The sequence below is a fragment of the Saccostrea echinata genome, unplaced genomic scaffold (assembly GCF_033153115.1).
Source record: "Saccostrea echinata isolate AGI-Se365-2 ecotype Australia unplaced genomic scaffold, CSIRO_AGI_Sech_v1 ptg000029l, whole genome shotgun sequence".
NCBI classification, from domain to species: Eukaryota; Metazoa; Mollusca; class Bivalvia; order Ostreida; family Ostreidae; genus Saccostrea; species Saccostrea echinata.
Genome location: NW_026889778.1, coordinates 17218383 through 17225452, shown reverse-complemented (window position 1 = coordinate 17225452; position 7070 = coordinate 17218383). Strand labels below are relative to the sequence as shown.

The 7070-nt window shown below is 31.7% G+C and overlaps 1 long non-coding RNA gene across 1 annotated transcript; it reads left to right on the top strand.

Moving 5' to 3' along the window:
- Positions 1–1313: 1313 nt before the first annotated feature.
- On the top strand, positions 1314–4683 carry LOC133195660 (uncharacterized). Its single transcript, XR_009722229.1, has 3 exons — positions 1314–1360; positions 4383–4473; positions 4642–4683. It is a non-coding gene; the product is annotated as an uncharacterized LOC133195660 (long non-coding RNA).
- Positions 4684–7070: the final 2387 nt, after the last annotated feature.

The following is a 7070-nucleotide window of genomic DNA, read 5'->3' as shown; positions in this document are numbered from 1 at the left end:
TTTCTTCATTTTAAACTGACTTGGTTTAATTTTTATTAGGATATTTTTGGTTGATATTGCCTTAGTGGTTCTGGAGAGGTCGACCATGTAAATTTACAGACTACACAGAATAGACACCATACGTTAGGGTCTATTTCTCAGGTGAGCTACAATTTTAAAACAAAAAATTAAAATAACATTGACATTATGTGCCTTATATCCATATCTTGCCACACCTCCTACGCAAGCAAAACTTAGTTACATGACGTACCTGTATAATGTAATTTTGACCTGGTTCATGTATTGTTCATGTGAATGAACTACGGACAAGATATTCCTGAACAGAAGAGCAAACACAAAATAATAACAAAAATGAAATCAAACCATGTATAAACCCGTATATATATTTGCCTAGATAGCCAAGCGGTCTAGCGCGCTGTTTCTGTACTGCTAGGAGACAGGTTCCTTTGGTCCAGAGTTCAACCCCGGGCTGGGGCGGAGGTGGGTATCCTTATAAAAAGTAAATTTCTTTGTGCTTTCTATATATATATATATATATATATATATATATATATATATATATATATATATATATATATACTCTCCGTCAAACTACAAAATTTTCTATACCAAATGTACGTAGAAAAACCACATCAATACCATAAATAGTTAAACTGTTAAGTGGATGTGAAAATATGTCTCCTCTCGCCTCGCATTTAAATTTTTCCCTTGTATCCTTTCTATTCATTTCCTCATTAAAATGACATTTTTTAACTATCAGAGGCTCTCCCGAGAGAATCATTTAGTCTTTTCTAAATTTGTACAGTTCAGATTAAAGAACGTCCTTGAAAATTAAAGATGTAGGAAAGTACGTGTATCCGTGGCTCGACAATGGTTTTATCCAAAAATCTATTGATTTTTATTGTTAATTGCATATTCACACTCCTTTGACGATCAATTCATTGCTCAAAATGCATTGTCTTTCTACTGTTCATATATTGGTCAGAACTGGTAGTGATGATGATTTCATCGTCAAGTTTTTAAATATATTTATTATGATTGTTTTGGTATAACAATGAAAACTTTTAAGAATTACTTGATCCTTGTCATTTTGCATAGTCTGGCTAATGCATCACTTAAAAACGGCTACGGTAACCTTAAGTGGGGTAAGCGATTAATTGGGAAACTTCTGACAACCATAGCACAGATCAGTGTTTTAGACTGTGTAGAAGAATGCCTCATTCGACCAGGATGTTGGTCTTTCAATTATAGACGTGCAGCTGTATTTTGTGAACTGAACTATGATAGTGACAAAAGTTTGCATTCAAATTTTTCGTCCCAGGCGGAATGGATATTTAGCCGAAAGGAAAGGTGGCCTATGGTGAGTGTCAATATATATATATATATATATATATATATATATATATATATATATATATATATATATATATATATATATATATATATATATATATATATATATATATATATATATATATATATATATATATATATATATTAAAATATATAAAAATATTATGTGCACCGATGACCATATCGGTAATAAAAAATAATATTGAATGTCTTGTTATCATGTTTGGCTTAAGCATTAAGCAACTGAAGGGCAATATGAAAACCATCTACGCAGGGGTAATAAGGAAGCATACAAAATATTCTACCTTGACTTAATCAGTTCTACATTATGACGTCATAGTAGGCGAGATGACGTCAATTTTAGAATACAAGTTTTCGTAATATTCGTATTTAGAGATGTAATTTAACTCTAGAAAATGAATAGAAACGTGTAAACATTAACAAAAATAAAATGTTTTTATTTTGTTATGCTGTATCTGTCATTTTGATTAAAATCTACCACCGATGACGTCATATGTGTACTTCAAGTAACTTGGGAATTGATCATGTCGTGTAAAGAGAATTGGCTAAGACGGCATGTACAAAGATACGTAAAATGGAGTTTAAAAGCAAATATCCTGAATATTTTGTGAAATTCATATGGAGTTCAGTTACTAAAACAGGTATGCTAATTTATTTTCATCGATTGTATTCTCTTCGAAGACAGTCAGCTATATACGTATCCCGGTCGGCCTTTCCTCTGTCATTTGTGACAAAAATAATGCAGCAGAACAACAATAAGCTGTATATTTCAAAACATAAGATTTGTACAGATGGAAAGTTTGCCTCCTAAAATACTTGGAAAGTGCTGCTAGAATCCCGAGTTAAGCATGGTTTTACGAAAAATCTCGGTTAATATGTATAAAATTCAAAACATCGGGTAAGGTTTCGTGCGAATGTGTGGAATTATTATTTTACTGACGGAACAGTGGGATTCTAGCAGCACTTTTTAGGCAAAATAGATGTTTTCCAACTATATTATTTACTCAAAGAAATTATTACACTTCGGGGTATTGTTGTTCTGTTGGCTTTTTTACTAAGGAAAATTTCGCTATTAATAGAAGTCACGTGATGCCGTGGTGGTGGTGCACGTCTTTGCGTTAGACACTCTTTTATCTTTATGCAATAGATAATAATAGTTTACATTTATCAGCGGTTTTGGTAAATTATCAAACTTAATTTTCTTTAAAAAGTCTAAATTTCCAGAGAATTGACTTATATGCTTCCTTAACATACCTGCGTATCCTTTTATCTTAAATACTTCAGAAGCGAAAAAAGACTTAGAATGATACATGATTAGCTTGCATTGGTCCCAGCTGAGAACTATAAAGCAGGTTACAAAATTGTTTTTGTTTAAAGGCTCATGATTTTAAATGTATATTAGAGGAACTTTGAATTAATTCTGCAAGTGATGATCCAACTTGCACTTAAATTTCCTTTCCAAGGCGGAAATTCTTCAAACGCATATGTCAGTTTTAATCGAATTTGAATTACCATACCAAAACTGGATTCCTGTACTTAAAAAAAAAATCATTGCAAAAAAATATACATAGCGGCTTCTAGTAAACATTCTACCATGCCCCTTTCATTAATCCTTTCTGAAATATAAACAGCAGTGAAGAAGAAAATTCAGGAGTACAACGCTATATTCGAAAAATAGTGTAAATCAGATATAGATGCTTAAAAACTCAAAGGAACAATTAGAAAGTTTGAAATCACAAAATTGTGTCAAAGTCAATAACATAAAAACGTACGACTTTTCAAAACCTATTACAACCAATCCCCACAATGAATTTTGTATAAAGGCAAGGCTTTTCGAATTATGATAGCTTCTTTTTTCTTAAAATGGAAATCGAAAAAAGACTTACCTTGTCATTGGTCATTTGCAACAATATTTTAATTGTTAAAAATAGTATTGTACACACAAGTACTCCGAACTAGATAATAAAAAGATGCTTGAGTTTCTGATTGATAATATCTATGTACTTCTTGGAGATCAAGTCTTCCTACGATCTGTCGGAATTTCCACGGGTACTAATTGCGTCCCATCAGCAGACTTATTTTTTTTTACTCATATGAAACAGAATTTATTCAAAACTTCTTCATGAAAAGAAAAAAGTCTCTTGCTGTGTCCTTCAATTCAATATTTAGATACAGTGTATATCATAGACTTTTTATCAATGAACAATATTAATTTTCAATCTTTTGTTGATTCGATCTATCCCTTTGAACTTGAAAGATACCACAGCCTCTGACACATCTGTTTCATATTTGGATATTTTGCATGAAAAAGATTTACGTTAATGGTAAACTAACAACAAAACTTTATAATAAAAGTGATAACGTCAACTTTTCTATCGTCAACTTACTTTATTTATATAGCAATATTATATTATCACCTGTAAGTTGAGTTTACGCCTCCCAGTTGATTCAATAGGCAAGGGCATGCTCTTTGTATGAACAATTTCTAAAATGAGGCAAGCTACTGTCAAATAGGTTGGTGAAACAAGAATATCAACAGTCTTCTTTAAAGTCAACATTTTGCACATTCTATGGCCGATACAATGACCTTATCAGTAAAAGATGTATCATTAAATATAATGCTTACTGACGTTTTTCATACAAATCGTTAGGTAGTGATTTTCACTCTAAATTCCCTACGGATTTTTGCGTTAGTTTCATCATGACAAGGAGCACATTGCGGTTGTGACCGATCGACGGCGGATGCTATTTCTCCATGGCACCTTATCCCAGCTCTGATCAAACATTCCCTGTCGACCTGTCGACCGCTAACACCTACCGAAAATATCTGCGAATATCACATCTATTATTTGTTCATCAATTCATTTCTAAATAAGTATGTACATATATATATATATATATATATATATATATATATATATATATATATATATATATATATATATATATATATATATATATATATATATATATATATTCAAAGACATGCTTGTTTCTTAACTTCATAGGAACTAATTGGATCTTGTCAACATTCAAACTGTGAAGTAAACGAAAAGTGTAAAAGAGGATCGTTCACTTCTCATAAATGTGAATTGGCTCGTATGTATTCCTTGATTAAAGATTTAGATATTTGAATTAGCAATTCTAATTGTTTATACTAGGAGTACTTTTGTTTTTGTTGTCTTGTTTTAAATTCATTCAAAGTTCTTTAATAAATTCTTTAGTCTACTTGCTAACATAATATTTGTATATTTCTCCTCTCTTCAGAGTGCCATCCTCTAAATTTAAGTCTTGCGCGCAACACAAAACCATTTACATCTGAAAAGTCTGTTGATTTTGGTAGCAGCCACATGATTAAATGTGCTGAAGGTTACGAGAAAGCAGGAGACGATATCGTAAAATGTATGAAGAACGGTTTCTGGAGTGACGTCAACATTAATTGTCACAGTTAGTATTAAACTTGTCAAAATACAATATAATTTATAGAATACAAACGAATGTGATATTCAGAAATCACATTTGGTTTCACCATATTTCACTAGTATATGATCCTCAAGAGTATAATTTTGACATGAAAAAGTATCATATGTTCAATCAGAGGCATGCTTTCTCCAGATTAAGCTGAGAAAGCTGTTAGTTATCTCCACATTTCATCCTTAGAAAATAAATCATTGTTTTTATATACATGTAAATATAAATAAAGGACATTTAATACATTGTTATTAATGATTGAATAATTAATGAATAAATGATTGATCTGTTTGATCAATATATATGGCCCAAGGTGCGGTGGTACCAGTCAACATGGGATGCTTGCTCCTACCTTGAATTTCCAGGGGTTCGTGTTTTATGCCCTTTACACAGATTTGTATTGTTTATAGATTTTTTTCTGGATAGAACACCGTTCGTTATCTTCACTTTTCTTTTTTTCATTTAAGAGGAAATTGTAAGTAAAAAATTTATTTTGAGAAAGTTGCAGATCGACTTGAAGTTTCATAGAATTTAATCCTTTTGTCAAAGTTGAAATCCTTTTTTCGACCTTACAATAACAACATACTGTTTCCAAGTCATTTTTCTTTTATCAAACTATGAAGTACCTATTTATGATTTTATACTCCTGAACTATTAAAGTCGCATGTCAAGTAATTTGATTCATTTCTTATTACAGTTGTTGCCCGTTATTTAACAAAAATTTGGATCCGGTTGTTCAAACCATAGTTAAATTAACTTCAAGTTAGCGCCGTAACTAACCGTTAAATTTCTTACGCCAAATTAACTGTCTGTTAAATTGTCGGTGTTGGAAAGTTAATTTAGGCTTAATTAGCTAACTCAGATTTAATTGATGTCTTATGAGTAAACTCATTGTTAAAATCGTTCTTCATGCGAATTTCTCTTTTCTGAAAAAAAAAATGAAAAAGCCACATCATAATTAAAGTTACGTCAATCCATGTATCTCTTTCCCTGCCTCTGAAAAATATATAATTTAATACCTCTCAGAAAGTAGGGGGAGACCCTCCAGCCCCTTCTTACGTGCCTGAAGTTCGTAGACTTCAACGTTTAATCTAATTTTGACTGAGGCTTTCTTTTTTGGCAAAAATAATGATCTTTTTGAAAAAATATAATGATATGTTCTGAATGCTTCTTTAATAGGAGGGGAAAAAGATACATTTCCATATTAAATGACTTCGTCTTGTTGCTCTTTGCAACATATATCAGAAATTTACATAATATAATCTTGCCTTCATCGAAGTCAACATCATATCTGAGTGCTGCTCAAGTCATACATTTCTTTTCTCTCTCTATAAGTTCTTCCTTCCCTACAAAAAGGTTATAAATAACAACCATTCTGAGAGTATTGCATTAGCAATATTAGTCCCCTGTCGGCAAGTGTAATCTGGTTCTCCTTAAAAATTGAAAATGCCATAAATCCGTCAAAAATCAGCGAAGCAGAACGAAATGCAAACTTAATTTATAACGCATCAAGGTAAAGTAACATACCAAAATTCAGCTCTATATCTGCAAGCGTTTAGAAAGAAATTGTGAAAAACCCTGAAAAATTAAAAATAGTCATAATTCCATCAAGAACCATTGAGGCAGAATGAAATGCAAACATGATATGTAACTCATCAAGATTCACTCACATACCAAAAATCACCTAAATGTCTGCAAGCGTTTAAAAAAAATTGCGAAAAACCAAGTGGGACAGACTGACAGACAGACAGACAGCTAAACGGACAGACAGACAGGTAGACAGACAGACAGGCGGACGAATGGACAGACTCAGAAGAAACCTATAGTCCCCCCGGTTTCACCGGTAGGGGACTAATAAGAAATCAGCAATTTTTAAGAAAGAAAGAAAGAAAAAGAAAAAGAAATATCTAAAAGCATTTTCTTAGATTTGTATTTTTCTAATCCTGGGATAATTTTATTTTGGTTAATGCATCTCAGGGTTGAATCTTTGAAAATAATTAATATTTTCCAGTCATTCAAACTAAAAACTCGTAATTGTTAGCAGTCAAGTAAAATATGAACAATAGATTCACTCTTTCAGGAACTTTAATAACTCACTTACAGCCATGGGTTGCTTTGTATGTAGACGTTCCATGGCGACAAAAAGCACCCCAAAAAAAATCCAATCTAAATACAATATATTTTTCTTTAAGAGATGTAAAATGAACACAATGGAAAAAGACAAA